The sequence below is a fragment of the Solanum verrucosum genome, unplaced genomic scaffold (assembly GCF_900185275.1).
Source record: "Solanum verrucosum unplaced genomic scaffold, falcon-dt-bn FXZP01000094.1, whole genome shotgun sequence".
In the NCBI taxonomy this organism is placed as follows: domain Eukaryota; kingdom Viridiplantae; phylum Streptophyta; class Magnoliopsida; order Solanales; family Solanaceae; genus Solanum; species Solanum verrucosum.
In genome coordinates this window covers 4,086,023-4,109,179 of record NW_026019970.1, presented here as the reverse complement: position 1 = coordinate 4,109,179, position 23,157 = coordinate 4,086,023, and the positions used below count along the sequence as shown (strand labels likewise).

At 36.2% G+C, this 23,157-nt stretch overlaps 1 long non-coding RNA gene across 1 annotated transcript; it reads right to left on the bottom strand.

Moving 5' to 3' along the window:
• Nucleotides 1-19,031: 19,031 nt before the first annotated feature.
• On the bottom strand, nucleotides 19,032-22,032 carry LOC125817052 (uncharacterized). Its single transcript, XR_007442275.1, has 3 exons — nucleotides 21,967-22,032; nucleotides 19,212-19,287; nucleotides 19,032-19,131 (listed from the first exon to the last, which is right to left on the bottom strand). It is a non-coding gene; the product is annotated as an uncharacterized LOC125817052 (long non-coding RNA).
• Nucleotides 22,033-23,157: the final 1,125 nt, after the last annotated feature.

The window sequence follows — 23,157 nt, the reverse complement described above, 5'->3', positions numbered from 1 at the left end:
GCCTCTATGAAATGAAGTTTGACACTATGTAAAGATTGTCAAAGAGAATTGAAGCATTATAATTCTTCTGTAGAATAATATTTCCAAAAGAGGTTTCATGTTGTCACTGTTATTTTGATAGTCTGAGAAAATATGTGGAAAAATTATTTTCAACTAGTTGAAAAATATTTTTGAGATCATATTTAAAATGTGGGGGTTCTTTGCTTATGATAAAGATAAAATTCGACTTGGTGTCTAATTTAATTTTGGAGCAAAAGATATGAAATTCAATGATACTTGTGTATTATGTTAGACCGATAAAATTCTTGGAGTATATTTGATATTGTGGTTGTTGAGTTTCTCTTTTACTAGTATATGGTGTGACTAGTATGAAATTACCAAATTATTTATATACTTGTTCAAAATAGTTGTGTTTTTTTATGAAAAATGTCACTTAAAATGTTGTGATTTTTAATGAAAAGATATGTCTATTAAAATAAAATTATTTGTATAGACATGAATATTGGTGAATAGTCATTTGTCATGTTCTGTAAAAGAAGCATTTGGACTATATTGCCTTTATTGGACCCGATGAAACTTTGTTCAGGGGTAGTTCTATAACAATCAAATTGAAAGTTATGGAAAGGTCCTTCTGAAAAGGACATTTGACAAGGTGATGACTCTAAACAATGTTTGTATCACACAAAATTGTAAAAAATAAGAACAAATATTTGTGACAAAAAGCTACCTCGCGGAGAGCTTTTCAAACTCTATATTTTTGTTTGTTCTTACTTGCTTGAGTCAAACTGTTTGTGACATGAACACTTGGGACATGTCAATTACAAAACCTTGTAAGGAAAAGTGATCAACTTAGAAGTTTTGTCTAACTTTGAGTGCAATAAATAAAAATGTCAAGTTTGTGTGGAATCTAAGTATGTTGAGCATTCTTATAAATCTGTTGAACGGAATTCTAATCCCTTAGAGTTGATTTACACTGACATTTGTGATATGCAGTCAACACCATCTTGTGTTGGGAAAAAGTATCTCATAACTTTCATTGACAATTGCATTAGAAACGACTATGCCTATTTGTTGAAATGGTACGGATGAAACAATAGAAACGTCTAGATAATATAATATTGAAGTTAAAATCCAATTGGGAAAAAGATAAGAAGTGATAGGGATGGAGAATATAAATCTCCTTTTGCATAAATATGTTTGGAAAGTGAATTTATCCATCAAATTACTGTCCTATTCACCTAAATCTAATGAAATTGCAGAATGGAAAAAAAAAATTGAACTTTGAAGGAAATGATGGTTGCATTACTTAAACGTTCAAGTTTACCACAAAACTTGTGTGGAGGAACTATCCTTACTGCAAAAGGGAACAACAAAAAAAATTATCTTTTTAGAAAGAAAGTAATTTTATTTGTTCAGGACACAATCTATTTCATATGAGAAATGAAAAGGAAGAAAATCCAACTTGAAATATTTCAAAGTGTGGGGGTGTTTAGCCAAAGTCCAAGTTCCTATTCCTAAAAGGATTAAAATAGGATCTAAGAACTGTGGACTGTAAAATTAGACTTGAGTAGTCTAGTGAAAGGTCTAAAGGACCTTGGAAAGAAAAAAGGGAGAATGTACTTAATAAAGAAATTCAGACGCGCGGTAAATGTCAAAGGACATCTACTACCTTCGGATCTGATTTTGTAACATTTCCTATGTCTTATGTGGACTCATCCTTTTGGAAAGATGGTGTTAATAGTGAGATTGGTTTAATCTTGAGCAATCCTATTGGAAGTTGGTTGATCTTCCTCCGGGAAATAAACCTTTGGATTCAAAGTGAATCCTTAGAAGGAAAATGAAAGTCGATGGAACCGTTGACAAATATAAAGCAAGACATTTTGTCAAAGGCTTTAGACAAAAACAAGGTCTTGATCTTATCGACATATACTCGTTAGTAACTAGAATTACATTAATTCGGATGTTAATATTATTAGATGTGAAATTCATCAAATGAATGTGAAAACAACTCTCTTAAATGGAGAATTGGAGGAAGAAATTTACATGGAACAACCCGAGGGTTTTGTGGTTTCTAGTAAAGAAAAAAAAGTGTGAAAACTTGTTAAGTCACTTTATGGACTAAAACAAGCACCCAAACAATGACATAAGAAATTTGACCAAACCATGTTGGCAAATGGATTTAAGAATGATGGAAGTGATAAATGTGTTTACATTAAAATCACAAAATCATTGTTTGTTTGTATATTGATGACATGTTGATCATCTAGAAAGCAAGTTTAATATGAAAGATCTTGGAGTTGCTGATGCGATCTTAGGTATAAGAATCCTTAGAACTCCATAATGTTTAGCATTGTCACGGTCTCATTACATTGAAAAGGTACTTGACTAGTTCAAATACTTGGATTTTAATATTGTCAAGACTCCAATAAATGTGAGCTTTTCACTTCAAGAGAATGAAAGCAAAAGTGACTCACAATCAAATTATACTAGAGTATTGGGAAATATGATGTATGTCAGGAAGTGTACGCGATAAGATATAGCATGTGCTATAATGAACTGAGTCGGTTCACGAGTGATCCCAATCGAACTCATTGGATGACAATGACAAGGGTTTTGGGGTATTTAAAACATACTCAAAACTGTCTTGCATTATAACAATATCCAACATTATTGAAAGGATATAGTGATGCAAATTGGATCAACAGGATCAAATGAAGTAAAATCAACGAGTGAATATGTATTTACTCTTGGTGGATGAGCAGTCTCTTGAAAATCTTCCAAAAAGACATGTATCACTAGCTCTACAATGATCTCTGAGCTATGTTCTCTAGATAAGGCCGGTGAATAAGTTGAAAGACTCCGGAATTTCTTGATAAATATTCTTTTTTGGCCCAAACCTTTGGCATCAATATGCATACACTTTGATAGTCAAGATGCAATAGGTAGGGCATGGAGCATGATGTATAACGGAAAGTCTCGTCATATAAGACATAGACATAATACCGTTAGAAAACTACTCTCTATTGAAATTATCACAATTGACTATGTAAAGTCAAAAGATAATGTGTTGGATCCAGTTACAAAAAGGCCTAACTAGAGAGAAAGTTGAAAGATCATCTAAGGGAATGGGTTTACGGCTTAGGACAAGTCATCATGGCGGTAACTCTACCTAGCAGACTGGAGATCTCAAGAGCTAGGTTCAAGGAGAAAAACAAAGTTGTGACTGACGGTTCGGCATTGTCAACCAACTCAATCCCTTCTTATGATGAAGACAATGCTTAGGAACAAGGATACAACATTAAGGCTTGTTAAATGAGTTAATAAGCTTAATGTTTTTATTGATTTGCTAAGTTTGGCAGATTTGACCAAATAGTGTATCTAAACGATAACACGGTTATAAATCACCTATGTGAGTGTGAAGTGTAAGTCGTTTCAAAGAGGATGATTGTCAAAAGCCCATCTCTCTATACACTCATGAAACCAGGAGGTACTCATGGTTGAAACGAACACAACCGTAAGAACCATAAACGGTAAAGGGTTGATTGTGTGACATATGGTTGTCTAGGTATACACCAAATCTTGACGGTTCAAAGATATCAAATCTACCTATTGACCGACTATATCCGACATATGTTCACTATGGAAAGTTCAAAGGAAAACCTACTTATCCAGATGCAATTAATTTTTGCTTGTAAAGTACACATACTTGTTCGTTTCTTTGTCTTGAAGTCATTCCCCATTCATGTGGGGGATTGTTATGTTTTAAAAGGTGTGAATAGAAAATGAAGAGTTGCGATTTTTATGAAGAGTTGTGACTTATATGAAAAGTTGCGACTTTTATGAAGAGTTGTGACTTTTATGAAAGGTTGTGACTTTTATAAAATGTTGTGACCTTTTCGGTAAGGCACAATAAGAACATTTTCACACTACCCTTTATTTTCTATAAATTGAGGAATTTCCTCTCATTTTAAGAGAACCAAAAATTTTCTTGACTTCTCCTACTACTACTAAATCTAGTATTCTAAGTGTACTTTACTGTCTTTGAGTGGTTCACTGACACCATGGTTTTAGGTACCGATACACCGGTGAGTAAGATCGTTCTATCCTGGGAGGATATATTCCATTAACCTCGGGTACTTGGGGGAAATAATTTCCTTAAGGGGACAATGTGCATTCAGTGGGCTCGATTTTCTTTCTTTGAGAAAAATATTTTGTATATTGTTTCTAATCTGTTTCTGATTCTATTTTCTCTACTAGATTTAATTTTCTAGTTTTGAAAATACTCTTTAAACTTTGTTGTTTCTTACCAAGTTCTTCAAAGTTTTGTTCTAAGTATCTTAGGAATACAAGATGAACAACAATATATATATATTGCTATTGTGTATTTACTTCTTTTTTAATTAACATTGAACAATGAAAGAATTTTCACTATCAAAATATAAGTTAAATTTTTTTAAAAAAGTATTTGTGAACTCACAGTAATGTATATCACGAATTTTTTTAAGAGTAAATTTAGGTTTAACAAACATAAAAATTAAATTTCTATGTTATAGCTATAGTTTGTATAATTGCGCTCCATAGCAAACTTTATTTTTGTTATGAAGCATCAGATTTGTATAAATCGTTGGGGGCATCAGATTTGTATAAATCGTTGACAGCCTCTCATTTGTATAAATCGTTGGCAGCATCTCGTTTGTATAAATCATTGGCAGCTTCTCAATTCATTTTTATGTGTTTGTATATCTACATAAAATTTGAATTTGTATACAATTGGATCGAAATAAAACATTTGTGTACCAAATCTCTCTCTCGCTTTATACAACACAAATTATACATTGTAATTTGTATAATCTGTGTTTGTATAAAGCGAGAAAGAGAGAAAGACAAAAGAGAACTGGGCAGGGGAAGATCTATATTTGTATAATTATAAGTGTATAGGATGAAAATATATGTATTTGTATTTGTATATACACTTTTCTCTCGCTTTATACAAACACAAACACATTTTATACATTTGTGTTTGTATAAAGTGAGAGAGACGAGGGAGAGACTGGCAAGAGAGAGAGGGAGAGTGGCGAGTGAGAAAGCTGGGGAGAGAGGCGAATGACAACTGTTTGTTATTGGTTACAATTAAATGAAACTGTGGTTATAGCATTTAATTTGAATTAATAGTTTGTTATTTTATACAATTTTCCCCCTTTTTAACTCCTTTTTATAACAACAATCCTCCTTAAAATTAGGACAAAAAATAAAAAAGTATTAATAAGACTACATTAGATTATTAAAAGGTCGTACGTATTGTTCCCCAAGGTCATTAAGGAAGCTCTTGTGAAGGTTTTGAAAAAAAGTGTCCGAAAACTATATCACTAAAAAATTCGTTGAATAATACACATGAAAAACTAATAAAACCAATTGAGTGACCCCTAAATGCTAAGAAAATAGCATGGATCATAGTGAGGATATACATTTTGTTAGTAGATTATATTTTTAAAGGAAAAACTACAAAATATGGCAAACATTAATATACATTTAAAATAAATAGCTACAGTTTAATTTTTTTATGTTATATGGATATAACTACACAATAAATAGCAAAGTTAATTATATATAAATATTCAGAAAAGTTATTAATATTAAATAGGAAAGTTATTATTACACACCTAATTGATTATGTCTAGGCATGTTTTATGTGATTGGTTCCCCATGTTTACCCTCATTAATACTCTCTTTCATCAATCTTCCTATATCACAAAATTTCTGTATTTTTCTCCCAAATTTCTTCCAATTTAAGATCTTTTTGATGATTCTAGGAGCAATTTTTGTACTTTTAATTCATCAGATATCACTTAATTGATTTTCTCCTCATTTTTATGAAGATCATATTTGAATACATATATATTGCATCTATTTTTATAGGCTTTCGATTGAAGAATTATTTGTTTCTACATTACAATGGCTATAGTTATAGAAAAAAAGTAGTACAAGAAGAACACGAACAAAAAGATATTGAGGTTTGTGTGATTGTCAAATTTGTATATAGTAGAATAGTTATATACATAGATACTTGTATTCCAATATTAACACAAGTTGAAATGGTGATTTGTGAATACAAGTATATTTAGATACATAAGTAATCTATCAAATTTGAAAGGTTAATTAGGTAATACAAGTATAATTGGATACATTAATACTGTTTTTTTTATAAACAAATACATGAGTCAACACCAAGCCTCAAGTATTATAAGAAAATCTTGACCAAAGTTTGTTGGTTTTTTTTCATTTTTTTTATACAGCCGAATACTTGCACACTTTTGCTACCTACACATTCTATTATTTTTCTTTTTTTTTTTTGTTTCTGTATTGTCAAATATATCCATCTTTTGTTTAACAACAATGTATTCATATGTATACTGTATTGGTGTATTCATTTTTTGTTTAACAACAATGTATTCATTTTTCAAATTATCGTGTTCATATGCTAAATTGTTATACTTTATCTTGTTTAATATATTAATACATTAAGTTTTTACAAATACTTGTATCCTTGATATATTAATACTTTAAATTTTATAAATAAAGATACTAATTTGAATTTGTACAATTAATACAGTTTCCTTATTTAGTTCACTGTAATTAAAACTGTATCAGTGTATAAATAGAAAAATAAAAAACATATAAAATAATATAGCTAGAAAAAGAGTTAAATTGTAGTCATTTTTTTATAAATACCATACTTATAGCTATTGAATTTTAATAATACTATAAATATAGTCATTTTTGTAAGTTGCTCTATATATAAAATTAATTAGTTCATAAAAAAGTTATTTCATTAAAATTAAGAAGTTTGTTAATTAATCTTACATAAATGTTAGCCAAATTAATTCAATTTAGCTACGTTCTTAATTAAAATTGATATGGTCATGTCCTAATTTGAAATCTAACCCCTTTTATTGTAAATCTAACTATTTTGTTACCTCATTTTAAACTCAAACTTTCAGACCAAAACCATATCTTTTTGTTCTCATCCGAAATAGGGATTAGTAATGCAGGGATTGATAATGCATGAATTAGTAATGCAAAGATTATTTTTATCAAGTGTTTGGTTCATTGTTTCTTACCTAATTTTGTGTGTGGTTTAAGACTCTACAAAAACAATTCTTTCCAATTATACCCTTGAGTTATTATGGGATTTTCTATTTCATGTAATTGGGTCAAGGTAGATAATTGACAGACAATATTATTTTTTTATAGCATTTTAACTAGCTAGGAGAATAAAATTTTTATTGTCATGTTCACTATTTTCTCAGTTAAATTATTTGAGAGTAAATAATTGTCATCTTAATAAATTGGAGTTAATATCTCAAAAGGTCACACAACTATAATAATTTATAAAGAAAATTTATTGAACTTTGTTTTGTATCAATAAATTAAAAAAAAACTCTTTATCATAAAATTAAAAAAAAAATATAGCAAAATAAATTAAACTATTTTTATACTCGAGATGTTATATATATATATATATATATATATATATATATATATTCTCTTGCTTTAGACTACTTGTGTAATGTTTAATGGACTTCCGTTGAGAGGCAATATTTGACTTATGAATTGTTCTTAAATTCATACATCAACATTAGCATATTAGTCGAATTATAATATTTTATATTAATAATAAATAGATTAAATAACTCATATTTTAGAAACAAAAAAATTATATCTAAATAATAAAATTTGTAAGCTAATTTATTTAAATAAATTTATTAGTATAAATATAAAACATAAAATCAAAAAAATAAACAAAATGATTAAAAGGATTTGAGGGGGTATTTTTGTCTTTACCTAGATTAGTCACATGGTATTAGAACTAATACCAGCAAATGGAAGGTATTAGTTATACACCTATAATACCATGTAGAGTGTATGATTATACATAGATCCAAAATTCCTACTAAACATAATACTAAATAATACCACACATAATACTTACTATTTCTGGTAATACTCCCACCAAACGACCCCAACTCTCCTCTTCTTCAAAATAACATTCTCACCCACAATAATACAAGAAGAAGGGTTTGAAGCAAAGCAAAATTGTATGTTTCAAGCTAAAAGGAATTCTAAGCAGTAACAACTAACAGGACCATGACTGATATACCAAATTCTCCATTCCTACGAGTTGATTTCAAGGTTACATATAAATAATTCAATCAACCAACTAAGCCCCAAACCCTATGTGAGAGGAAAATTGGAAACATTACCCGAATACATCAGGCTGAGATTCAAGAAGCATAACAATGTCTCTCCTCATTTTCCACCGTCATCTTAGCCATTGTCTTGCTTCATAGACACACAAAAAAAACTTGATTTCTTTTATCCAAGAAGAAGTAAAATTGAGAGGGGAATTGGGAAATTCACCATTTAGAGGTACTGAAGTCAAGACCCATCTTCATCGCCTTCTTAAAGAGAGAGAAAGAGTAAAGCAATGAGAAGGGTGTGGACTGGTTTCTACAAGTCGTATTTGGATCATTTTACAAGTTTCTGACTTTGGGATTAGTGCATTGCCTCAACAAGTAAGCAACATCTGATGTTAGATGCATTAGATGGTATATGTATTTTGTATTTTCCCTTGTTAATTAGATCTTCTAAATGGGCATTTACTCAAATCTCTAACAGGGAGTCGAGCTCCTCTATACCACTTGTGGGACTCATATGTATGATGCATATGTAGTTTGAGTCATTAAGGTACTTCTTAATAGTTCTTATGAGTGTGTTCTTCTTGTTTTGGACATGCAACCCATCATTCTACATTTGATTGGCCTGATATATCCTTTTCTCATTTATACTTTAGATTTCTAGCTAAGAGGCAAAAATGTGAAGGATAAGCTCTATTTCACTTGGCATTGACCAAACTGCTCTCATAAAAACATTGTTCCGTATTTCTAATTTCATCTTCATCTGCATGAGTTTGCTCCTTGTGTTTTTTATTATTATCATTATTTGATTCTTTGTTTGTTTTCATTAGATTAATTGGGGCTTTAAAAGTAACTTGACATTACTTGTACACCACTTGCTATATGTTAAAGTTATTGTTTGTTCTTGAATATATGTGAGAAGCTCTGTTTCATTAGAACTGAAAACATGATTATATTTTTTTAGTTTGATTGCTCAACATGGATTAAAATCCTTCTAAATTTCCCGAATTGGTTATAGAGATCCTTTTTAAGGTCATTTTAAATGTGAGAAATGCCTTAAGCATGTCTTCTGCTCGTTCCTTGCTTTTGTTTAGTAGAAGTGTTCATTTTCTCATCTCTTTTTTCTTGATTAATTTGTGAAACTTCAGCATAATTTGTACAGAAGTCCGTTTAGTGTTTCCATAGTGATTTACTCAGAACCATGTACATGTAGAGGATCAAGATGGATGGGATAAAACGAGACCCTTGGTTCCTTCCTTTTCTTTTCTGAAATATGAAAGGTTAGAGACACTCAACCCATTTTTTTTGTTCTTGTCTTCTTTTTGTTATGAATCTGTCGTGATCATAAACAATCATGGCGGGGCAGGGCAAGCGAGGCCTCAAGGCACCGTGGTTTTAAGGCATGGAATAGCAAGGAGGGCTGGAGGGCGGGGGTCCTCGAGGCACAACGGTGCCTCACGGCGGGGAGGGGTGGGGGTCCTCGAGGCACGACGGTGCCTCGGGGAGGTGAGGGGGTCCTCGAGGCACGACGATGCCTTGGGGCTAGGAGGGGCTCCTCGAGGCACAACGGTGCCACGGGGTGGGGTGGGGGTCCTCAAGGCACTACGGTGCCTCGGGGTGGGGAGGGGCGGGGGTCCTCAGGGCACGATGGTGCCTCGAGGCAGGGCAGGGGGTCTCGAGGAACGAAGCTGCCTTGAGGCACGGCGGGGCAGGGGCCTCGAGGCACGACGGTGCCTCAAGGTGCGGCGTGGCGGGGTCCTCGAGGCACGAAAGTTCCCTGGGGTGGGGCGGGGCAGGGGTCCTCGGGGCATGACGGTGCCTCGAGGCGGGGCAGGTGTCTTTGAGGCACAACGGTGCATCGGGGCGGGAAGGGGGGCCGTGAGGCAGGGCGGGGCGGGGGAGGCACGACTGTGCCTCGAGGTGGGGCAGGGGTCCACGAGGCACGACAGTGCCTCGGGGCGGGCCGGGCCAGGCCGGGGGTCCTCGAGGCACGACGGTGTCTTAGGGTGGGGGCCTCGTGGCAGGATGGTGCCGCGGAACGGGGAGGGACGGGACTGAAGAACGAGGGTGCCTCGGTGCGCGGTGGGGCCGATGCACGACGATGCCTTGGTGCGGGGTGGGGGGTCTCGAGGCACCGTTCCTTGAGGCCCCCTTGCCCCGCGCTGCCGGGAGGCTTTAGCATTTTCTTTGTCATGATATTTATTTAGATTAATTGTGTACTTAGTTGTATTTCCATAAGATACCTTCTTTCTTATTTCGAATGTGTCCTTTTTATCATTACTACATGTGTTGCAATTACTAGAACTTGAATGGCTCAAATCAGATATAAACTCTCTGTCAATGAGTAAATTAATGTGATGACAGAATGTATAAAGCTTTACTCAACTTTTATTGGATCAATATTTTTTCTGGCTTGCAATCATTAGTGATGAGCTTTGGGTGTGACCAATGTGCATCTTACTGATGTGAGTGTATAAAGGTAAAAACATTTGATCTTCTAAGGTGGACATGTAATGAAATCTGGTGATATTAGCGCATGAATTACTATAGTTCATATTCTTGATCTGCTTGGTATTAGAAATTTTGACTTTATTAATATGGTTGATCCGCTACTCTCTTGATTTCCAAGTTTGTGTGCCGCCATTTGGGCTGTTGAAAATCACCATGTTTCTCTGGCTCATGCCTTCTCTTTGGGGCAAGAAGGATGCACCAAAAACTTAATGTAGGCTTTGCTTAGACCCTACATAGGTATAATTAGCGAATCTACTTTATATACATATAGTATAAATATAAGTGATCATTAGTTGCATTTCAATAATTGGACAAGGACAGTATATAGTTGGATTGGTCTTTCATGGTCATAGATGCTAAAATATAAAAGTGAATCAGTTGAATTAGACATTTCAAATCAGTGAATGACCAAACAATATATAATTTCCCATCCCTGTCCCTATGTAAGTAGTCATTACTTCATAAAAACAATCCCCTCATTGTGCAAGCTCGTGCTGTTAAGTTTCTCGTAGAGTTGATAAACCCTACTGTTCGGATGGTTGGCAAGGCTGTTGTTGTTTTATCAAATCTCACAACCATTCGCGAGGGAAGAGCAACAATTTGTGAGGAAGACTCTTGATAATGATCTAAAATGTTTTTCGAGAATTGACTTTTGATTGCTCCTTTTAGGTAAGACTCTGAACAATTTTATGAAGTGCAGTTGTCCTCTTCGATTCACTGTCTCATGAATTTTTCAGTGAATTCATTGAGACTCAACAAATAAGATTTTTGATAGTGCACTTATGTTAGGAATAAAACCCTTCTAAGTAACTTAATTCATTTGATAGATTAGAAAAAAGAGTCTTGCTTGTCTAGAGGTTGTTGTGGATTTCATTAAAGCAATATAGTGAAGAATTCAAAAGTCCAAGAATTCGACGAATCCGTACCTTGATCTCAGACTCCATCCTTGGGCAAGGGCACACACATACTCATGAGGAATCTAGTATAAACACAGAAATGTCTTATGCATCGAGCTTATTTTTTATTTTTAAGAATCGACCTTTTAATACACAATTAACAAATTTACTAGGTGTGAATGTTCAACTGCTACTTATTGATATATATACACACTAATACTATTGTCACTGCATAGGATTTGAGCTCTCTCCAAATGTAATACTCCTAAAAGTTTTTATGTTAAAGATTTCCTTTGGAGATTTGGTCTAAGTTCTAACTATAACTTTCATTGTTTAGGTTCTAAAATATCTAAATTGATAAATCTACTCCCAAGTTCTTCTCTCATTGGGATCTCAACTTAAAAATTGTTCAATGCAAGTCTTGTGACCTTAATTACTAATATGTTGGACTGAGCTGCCACTTGTCATTTTCACCGCCGTCACCACCATTCCCTCCGCCGCTTACTTGCTCCATGGGCCAATCAAGATTCCCATGCCCAAACCCGCCTAGCCCAAGCCCAAATCCACCTAACGGCACAAACCCCCCTCACCCCAACTGGAGCTGTCAATAACGAAGTAAACAACGACGTACCATTTCCACCTTCATGTACTGACTCATTCAAGTTCACTTCACAACCCATCAACGACATCGAACCCGACCCAGAACCCATCATTGTGATCGGGTTGGTGTGTTCTTGAACAGCGCCGGTACTGGAGTTGATATGGGGGCGTTTATGGGAGGAGTTCTTCCGTGTACCGCCGCCGACAGGGACGTTACATAAGGTGCTGCCACATGTCCAATACCGGCGACAGAACTTGAATGACTCAAACAAGATATAAGACTCTTTGTTCATGAGTAAATTAAATCTATTTACAAATAAGATCTTTATTCTTTGGCATATAGAAGCTGTTGTAAATGTTGTATACAGTTGCTAAAGTTTCATGCTTTTGCTCATCACACTAGAGATTCATTTGAAATTTGAAAATGTTGAAGTTCCCTTTTCAAATCTTTAGCTACAATTTCTCAAATACCTTTTCAAATCAAGCAGTGACAGTTGCATAATAAGATTGTTTAAATTGTCAAGCAGCAGTCTCTACTTTCCTCATACCTCTATAGCATATGACACTTGATTTTTTTTATGTAATCTCTTAGCCTAATAGACTAACTGCTTTAGGTGCTCATCGTGCAAGAGAAGCATTTTGTGTCGGCTCTTTCAGGTTTATGGAAAATACCAACTGCTTCCATTCTTGAGGTATGTTCCTCTATTATAATTTGACTATAACATTTTGGGCACTTATAACTGAATTAAGTATTAAAACATGTTAACTGCTTCAACAGCCTTCCCATAATATCACGAGGTTGGGCGTCCTGTTCAACAAAACATCATTTCAGTAAATCTGCCAATTTTATAGAAGGAACATAAATTATTCCAGAGTCTCAATTTATGTGATATAGTTTGACTAGGCATGAAGTGTGTACAACGGCATTCATTTTCTCTGATGTATAATAATCTTGACTTGGCTTCATAGGTTTGGGATTTGCACCAGATGAAAGAACCCTTGAAACTGTTTGATGATCTCCCAAATAATTTGTTGCATTTAGTCCTTGATGAACAACTGTTCATAACTGGGAGGTCTGTTGAAAAAGATGGGACTACTGGAGGAATGCTATGCTTCTTTGATTGAGGAAAGCTGGAGCTAGTGTGAAGAATAACTCCTACTTACAGTGTTGTGCAGTGTGCCTGGCACTCTAGACTGAATCAGGTAGTTTCAGATTACTCCTAGTCTGGCAAATATTCCGTCATGTCACTTTAGTAGTAGTAGTAGCTGTTGTAGTAGTTGACGTTGTCTTTACGCCTCCTGATTAGTCTCATGCATACATGGTTTTGGTGATCAGAGTAGTGAAGGCCGAGCTTGACTTCCCACTTTATTGTCTCTCATTTGAGTTTACCTCAAATCTCAACGGAGTTATTCGCCATGGAGAAGCTCTTGCAAGAATCAGTACACTCATGACACTTACTGTGAAGAGAGTTTGTGCCTCTCATCCTCGTAGCATCGCCCAAAGGGTACACTCATGACATTTATTGCAAGCAAGTGGCATCCATTCATTCACCTAAGAGCCAAAAAATAGATCACGCGAGTCCTCATCGAATATTATTTCTATAATATGATATGGTTAATTTTCTTGAAATGGATGTAAAACATTATTCCTTAAAATATGAATGTAAAACATCTATTCCTTGTGTAATTTTGTAATCAATCAAATGATGAATGGTTTGTTTCAGTAATCTTTCTGGTATGTTTGTGTCAATACTATTGGAGAGTAAATAATAATTAAGCTTTGAGCATTAAACATGTGTAGAAATGGATTAAAATTAAGAATCTAAAAAAGGAATAACAATTGATTGAATTAAACTCATATTGTGGCACTTTAAAACAGTCGTTTCAGTAATGAATGCAAGCAGGTGATATTTTCATCTCTTAAATTACATGAGCTCAAATCATTCATAGTATCCATTATTTAAGTGTTACATCACATGTTTTAAATATTGAGGGTTCAATAAGTATATTTAAGTTTCTAAATTTGATAGAAGTTCATTTATAGTAAAAAGGAAAACCAACTCTTTTCTTTTCTTTCTTTTACCGAACGTCAACAAAACTAAATGAAAGTACAAATTGTTGAATGCATATAAACACTTACATGTTTGTGGCTGGAAATTTTCTTTTTATCCTTTTTCTTCTCTTGAACCCTTCACTTGAAAGAAAATCAACTAGTCTATTTCAATTTCTGATGTACATTTGAAGCCATATGTCAATACAACTAAATGTCAAACTTGCAGAAACAGCAAACCTTTTCACCCCTCCCAACTTTTCAACGACACTTCATCTTCTATCATGTTAGTATTTTCTTGGCTCTCTTGAAGCCACCTGAAGCACAACGTTATATATGGGTGATATTCATCCATTTTTTGTCCAAACTTGAGGCAAAGTACCTGAAATACAAATATATAGAACTTCATATATTTTCTTTGCTAATCTGTCATAGATAATGCTCTGCATATTTTAAATAGACAACATTTACTTAAAAATTGAACAAGGCAGGTATTCATAGGCCACATTAATAAACTTAACAAATAACACAAGCAAGCGAAGAATCTGGCCAGTTTCATGCTGAATAGTAACAGACATTTGCTTCCTCTTGCTGGTGAAATCCAAATGATTAGAATTTTGTATTCCCTGAAGTAAATGAAATGCAATTCTTGGGAGTAAATTTTGGAGGTTTGAAACTTCGATCTTACCTTGATCTTGCAAAAACATTTGATTAAGTTCTTTTGAAAAACTCAACCGAATTCTCTTGCTGCAACAAGAAATGATACTCCATCTGGAGACTCTGATTCATAATTAAGGCCTCAAGTCTCCTCATTTTGCTCGAGAACAGCAGCATAAAAAATTGCAAGTATCCTATAGAAAAGCAAAATGACATCTGGATTTGGTTCTTCCATCCAACATCCCTTAATAAGGCAGCTATCCTCAAAGTTGAACCCCCTTTAGTTTCTTTCATCTTAGAGGTGGCGACTGTCTCTAATTGGACTGCTGCATTTCCACGATCAGTTGTCTGTGAAGGTTTAATTATCTTGCCCACCCACGTCCGAATTTGAACTGGGGAAAAAAAATTGTTGTCCACTCGGCCATGTCTCTGCTGACTGCTTTGCAGCTGCAAGTTCTACATTACTAGCACATGTTCCATACTGAAGACCAGCAATAGAGCATTTCAGGAAGTCCATTCGATTGCACGTTAAAGTGCCAATTTTGCCCCAGCTCCTCATTTAAGTTTAAAGTACGAGCTTGAGCAAGAGTTCCTGTTTCATCATCATAGAGGGATCTGATAATTAACTAACCATACAAGACAACTGCAGTGAGCAAATGCAGAAGACCAGACAACTCAGGCTCGCTTAGATCAGTTGAATTACTGGTATTGTCAAAAGGTTGCAGATACCACCATTTTGGCATGCAGTATTTTATATTTAATTTAAATCCAATGGAACTAACACATGATATCAAGAGAAGGAGGCTAAAAAGGAGAATGAGGCTGGAAAGTAGTAAATCACATGGTCAGTAAACTAACATATTTCCATGCTTTTACTCCAATCATTCACATTTCAGTATGTACAGAGAAAAGGAGAAGCGAGAATAAGTACATCAAATGACAAAAGAAATCCAAATACATCAACATTGACAAAAGCACCTTTGTTTGTGCTTTCCTTTTAAATTCCTCTTATTGACTACAAGAGCATTTATTTCCCCTACTTTGACAGATACACCAGCCCTTTGCCTTGTAGCTCCTCTAATGATGGCAAAGACTCAAATCTTCTACAGAGATAGTTGTTAAACCCATCCATAAATTGATGTAACAAAGGATATATTATTTCCTAAACCACAATAATAGTAAATTCTTATTTGTGCTTCGACGATAGCCTCGTTTGAATACAATAGAGAGATTTTGGAACATAAATGATTCTTGTTAAACAACCAATTGAGGGTCCTCCATATTTTTATGAGATGATCTACATGTACCTCACTATACGATAAAAGAATTTATCAAAAATAAAACTATTTAGGCCCCATGCTACGAGGCCTTGAGCGCCTCAGGAATTGGGGGCCTCCAAGCCTGAAGTCCCCTTCCTTGAGCGTCCTCCGGTATCGAGACTGGCAAGGGGCCTTCCACCACAAGCTCAAAGGTACTCCGCCCAAGGCCCCCTCCCCCGCCCCCCGTCTCGAGGTTGCGTACCCCGAGGTCCCCCGCCCCACACCCCCTACCCCCATCCCCGGGGCACCGTGCCCTGAGAACACCACACCCTATCCCCCATCCCCAGGGGAGTCGTGACCCGAGGACCCCACACCCACCCCCTCACCCTCAAGGTGCCATTCCCCAAGGACCCCATCCTCGAGGTGCCGTTCCCCGAGGACCCCACCCCCTACGTCCTATCGTCGGGGCACCGTGCCCCAGGGACCCCCTCCCCTCCACCCCCTTCAATCCCCGGGGAGCCGTGCCACAAGGACCCCCCCCACCCCCATCTAATCCCGGGGAGACGTACTAGAAGGACCCCTACCCCATTAATCCCCGAGGCACCGTGCCACGAGAACCCCCCCATCCCCCCATCCTCGAGGACCCCACCCCCTACCCCTATCCCCGAGGTGTCGTTCCCCGAGGACCCCACCCCCTACGTCCTATCCCAGGGCACTGTGCCCCAAGGACCCCCACTCCACCCCCTTCAATCCCCGGGGAGCCGTGCCACAAGGACCCCTACCCCATTAACCCCTGAGGCGTCGTGCCACGAGAAGCCCCCCATCCCCCATACCCTGAGGACCCCCCACCCTCAATTCCCGATGCGTTGCACCCCTAGGACCCACCCTCCCAACCCCATACCCCCTATCCCTGGGACGCCGTCCCTCGAGAACACCACCCTACCCCCCATCCCAGAGATGTCGTGCCCCGATGACCCCTACCCCCCACCACCTACCCCAAGGAGCCGTGCCCCCTACCCCATTCTATGGGTTCCATCCCCGAGGACCCCTACCCCCCAATCCCCGAGGCGCCGTGCCTCGAGGACTGTACCCCTCATCTCCTACCCCACATCCCCAAGGCTCCGTACCACGAGGACCCTAACCCCCTACATCATATCCCTTGGGTGCCGTTCCCGAGGGCCCCACCCCTATTCCAGGGGAGCCATTCCTTGAGGACCCCTACCCCGGGGATCCGTGCCCCCTACCCCAATCATTCTCGAGGCATCGTGCCCCGATGACCCTACCCCCACCTCCTACCCCTATCCCCGAGGCGTCGTTCCCCGAGGAGCCCACCCCGCTCTCACTACCCCTCTATCCCCGGGGTACCGTGCCCCGAGAACCCCACCCCCCACCCACTTCCCCTATCCCTGGGGCGTCGTGCCCCGAGGACCCCACCCACTTCCCCTACCTCGGGGCAGTGTGCCCCTTCTCCCCACCCCTACCCCGGGGAGTCGTGCCCCCTACCCAGGGTGTCGGGGTGTTGTGCCCCACTACCCCACCCCCCATCGCCGGGGCGTCGTCCCCCCCCCAAACCCCCCAATCCCCGAGGAGCCATACCCCGAGGACACCCCCACCCCTCACTAATGTTTATACTAAATACAAAGCCCATTAAAAAGAACAAAATACAAGTATTCAAAAAATTAAACAAGAGTAAAAAGAATAAAATATAAGTATTCAAAAAATCAAACAAGATTCTTCTTGTTTCTTCTATTGAGAAGAATAAAATACAAGTATTCAAAAAATCAAACAAGAGTAACATATATGTTCTTGTTTCTTCTATTAAGAAGAATAAAATACAAGTATTCAAAAAATCAAACAAGAGTAACATATATGTTCTACTAGTTTTTCTTGTTTCTCCTATTAAAAAGAATAAAATACAAGAATTCAAAAAAATCAAACAAGATTCTTCTTGTTTCTCCTATTAAAAAGAATAAAATGCAAGTATTCTAAAAATCAAATAAGATTCTTCTTGTTTCTCCTATTAAAAAGAATAAAATACAAGTATTCAAAAAATCAAACAAGACATATCTCTTTTAATGTTTCTTGTTGTTCCTCCTATTTAAAAGAACAAAATACAAGTATTCAAAAAATCAACAAGAGTTGCCCTTCTTCTCTTTGTACTTCGTGTAACTCTTTGAAGTATTAGTTTTTTTCATTGTAAAGCTTCACCTAAAATCTTTATTGTTTTTTCATTTAATTAAGTTAATCTAAGTATTCAAAGTTAGAATTCATCAAAACAAAAATAACTAAATACAATCTAATAATCAAGAGAGAGATAGAATGAGTTTGGGCCATTCGGGCTTTAACTTCCAGAAATATTAGGCCAGTTTTATTTCCCTTTTCAGTTTCATTTGAAAAGCTTCTGTTGATTTGGTCCTCTTTTCAGTTGTATATGGATCAAGCAAATTATTGAAGAAGTAACCGGAATCCTACTCCCCATTGACTTCATTGAGAGTTTAGACGCATGTGAAGATGCAAGTACACCTGCACAAGTATATCTGTCATACGAAAATCAGATTATCAATTGCTTCATAAAACAACAAAAAGACATAGATTGCTCAATTGTAACTTTTTTTATTACCATTGGAATATTTGTTGCTGCAGCAGCACTCAATTTCTTATCAAGTCCCTTCTTGCACCCCTGCTTTGCTAATGGCTTTCTTGAGTTTGTAAGATCAGTGAGAGCTTTCCTACCACCCTTGTCATGTACTTTAGCAAAGTTATCTTTTGTCTCAGCAGTAAATTTATTTTTGGTGGCATTAAGATCTTTCCCGGTGGAAATCACACTCGTGTAGTTTTTCTTTGATGCCTGAAGAGAAGAGGGTTTGCTGAGTTTGAGATGTCATTACGTGCTTTTCTTCCACCAAGTCCTCCTCCTTTCTTCAGGGATTTGGAAGTATCATTCTTTCCAAACAAAGAAGCACCTGTGAAAAATAATTTTTAGTGAACCAACAGAAGTGTATCATAGCATTATACTCTCAGGGTTATGTAATGAGGTTTCTACCATCAAAATGTATATTGATATTCTGATCCTGAAGCATAGCCATGTCTTCGTGTCCCAACAGAATTTGGATAAGATCCTGCACCATGTAAATGAGGTTATAACGTGAAATGAGAGCAAAACATGATTGATCACATACAGAAAGTACAAGCAAAAACAACAAAGAATTGAGTGATGTAAGCATCAAAGAATTTTATGTTGCATTTCGATTCAGTGTGTCTATATTCTCTATTCAATCACTTAGAATAATATCTGCAATGGTAGCAAGAAACAGAATTATCAAAGATCAAAAAAGCTAGTAATAGCTTTCCAAGATAAACAGTTCAAATTCTGCCCAAAGGGCATATGGTAACGTGAAATGAGAGCAAAACATGATTGATCACATACAGAAAGTACAAGCAAAAACAACAAAGAATTGAGTGATGTAAGCATCAAAGAATTTTATGTTGCATTTCGATTCAGTGTGTCTATATTCTCTATTCAATCACTTAGAATAATATCTGCAATGGTAGAAAGAAACAGAATTATCAAAGATCAAAAAAGCTAGTAATAGCTTTCCAAGATAAACAGTTCAAATTCTGCCCAAAGGGCATATGGAAAAGAAAAGATTATCTATAATGTGGCACCAGCAATTGCCATCTTCACGAGGGCAACTAAATACAGTTACAACACTATTGAAGACATAGTTTTTTTTTCTTAAAATACCAGATCACTAGTTTTGCAACAAAGAAAAGAACATTATAGACAAGAATCAAAGCTTAAATAACATGACTTTATCCATGTAGAGTCTGTGAAATATATTTGATAGAATGATTCAATGTGTATAAACTCTATACCATTTACTTTGCAGTAATAGCAAGAAACATAACTATCAATCCCGGGAAGAGGGTAAGAAGAAGATGCCCAAATATAATGCCAAACAGGGAGTCGTTTGGCCATAACATATTTATTCACTTTTTTTTCCGTTTGACCGTGAAAATTCCACAAATTAAGCGGCATACATGTTGGAGTGTACTCTAGCAGGAGTTTCATGCAAAATGGCACTTAGAATCCTAAGTATGGTTTGTGTTTTTCCAGTCCCTGGTGGACCCTATGGTAATGAACTTTGTTAAATACTTAACTCTATTAAAGTTCCAACTTTCTGGTTAAAAAGCATCAATGAGACTAGATTAACTTGAATATCAACCACTGCCTTTTTTATTTTATACACTAATCTCTTTTTGTGGTAATTTTGATACATTAAAGTATTTTTCACGGAATAAATAAAAACAAACAATTGAGCACTGAGCAGCTCCACTTGTCGTGGCTTTTCGAGATACATACGTACATAAATAACAAAATAGTACACTTGAAAGAGCATTAAGAAAAGTCCTATTTTGTTTATACAACCTAGAAAATAAATGGATAAGTCAAACATGTATCAACACAAATGCCTGCAAAGAGAAATGTTGAATGAGAAAAATGTATGCTAAGTTTTACATGACTGAGAACTACTAATAGGTCATCAAGGGGGACAGAAGCACTGAGTGGTAAAGATTTCTTACAGGTTTACTGATGACTGCACCCCTAATGTAAGGCTGGTTAAGCAGATTTAAGTATACCAACATTTCTCATAGCACTCATCGACTTAGTTATCACATTGTTGTACGTTATATCTATTTCATTCACAAGTGGAACAGATACTAAAAGCTTCAAAGTGATTGATATAAGATCAATGAATAGATCTTCTTCAGGCAATTTTCAGAATAATAGAAATTTCATGTTGTAAAAGCACAAAAGGAGCAGAAGTATTCTATAATTTTGTAAATTCAACAATCAAGTAATGATATTCATCATAGCCACACCACAACAACTTGTGTGAGAAGAAATATGTACATAAAAAAGAGCGTACCGGGGTTTAGAATGTGCAACACAATCTCGTCGAGCGCATAATTTGACGGAGCACAAACTAGAACATAAACACGATACTTCTGACTGGAATTGACTACTTCTAGTTTCTAGAAAAATAGTTTAGTGTAAGAGGGCGCAAATTTAAATTTCTCATATCATTATGATGGACAACATGAAACGTACCAAGTCATTGCCAGATGTAGGGAAAAATCCATCATCCCCGTCTATTGGCATTTCTTGGTCTAGAGGATTAATCCCACCTAACCATGGAGATGCTTGTCCCCAGTGTTTGTATCTGCAAAGTTCAAACAATTTACCCTATGAGATATTCAAAAGGAACAAGGTCTTAAAGAGATCTGGAAAAGGAATCCTTTACACAATTCTGAACTTTGAATTTATACAGATTATGCATGTATCTCGAAAAAGCATTGGTAAAATAGGGGAGACAAGTTGTCAACATCCAACAAATACAGGTAACAGTATAGATCACTCAGCCAATAAAATCCAAAAGAATACAACATCTTCCGCCCAGGTTCTCCATCCATCCAGAAAGAAAGGAGATTCAACTTCTAGAGTTGTTGGGTTATGGTTATTATATTACTTAAGTACGTAAGGCTTGTATCAAGATCAGATCACTACAATTCCCTTTATAATCTAACAAAGAAAAACCCTAGAATAACTCCATATGAAGAACCAAAAATCGAATTTAAATTCTCTTTTTCAACTTGAACCCTAAAATAGAAGAAACCCAAATGTACAAGATTCGAGAATTGAACATAGTTCCATAGCAGTTAGGCGGAAAAAATTATAATTTTTCTCAGGGATTAAAAACAGGATGATAGATAGCAGAAGAACACAAGAAACTCACAAAATAGAGAAATTTACAGCCTTCTTCGAAGAATTTGCACACAAGATTATTAAGCTTTCTTCTCAGTATGTTGGATGATTTCTCAAAACTATTTTGTATTTTTTTGTCCTAGTTTTGGAGTTAAAAGAACATCGAAAGTAAATATACAGGGACAATCGCTCCCAACGGTCATATTTTGCCACCTTTTACTAAATTGCCCTTCTTTTACATGCTAATTACAAGAACGGTAACTATGTGATGTTTGGTATTGAAGAGTAAGATATTTTAACAACATAGTTTTTCTAATATTTGACATGGTAACTTTTAGCCTTTGCATTATTAGGGTCAGGCTATTAGATAACGGCTAAACACGTCTAAATCTCTGTTGTTTAATCTTTTTCTCATTCATTACTTTCTTGGTTCAACAAGTAGGGATGATGGGAGTTCTAATGTTGGCCACCGTTAAAAAGCATTCAAAATGATATGATTAACAATACATGCATAAAAATCATTCAAGAATCACTTTGTACATAAACTTACTTTAATAAGTCATCATGGTTCCCACAACCCTAGTTATGAAATTTAGCTACTCATTATCTCTAAGAACACAATCAAAATTTACTAAATTCAAAATCAATTAAGTATTCCTTCGTGTACATAAACTTACTTTAATAGTTGCATTCCCTCGTGTACGTATTTTATTCCTCAACCTCCTATTTTTTCGTCTCCCTTGATTATGTAACACATTAATCAACTTGATAGAGGTCAGAGCACACATGATTATAAGAATATAGGCTATTACAAATTACAACTATCCCACTTAAGAATATCATGCGCCATTTTGCACGCAAGGGTGTAGCTTAGAGGATAATGAAATGGGTGATAACTATAAGGTCTCGGGTTCAAGAGACGAAACCACTAGGTGATTTCTTTTCATCTGTCCTAGCTACCCTTGGTGGATAGAGTTACACGGTCCATGTTGCTGGTGGAAGGTATCCCTTGGAAATTAGATAGAGTGTGTGCAAGCTGGCCAGACACCACAATTATTTTACAAAAAGAATATCAAGCTCTTTGTAATAGCGAATCAGTATGCCAACTTATTATACAAGGTAACTTGATAGAAGGAGGAGACCTCTTCGCAAGCAGGTTGTCTAAAACTACTAAATAAATTTTTTCACCTCTTAAATTACGTGAGCTCAAATCATTCAAATA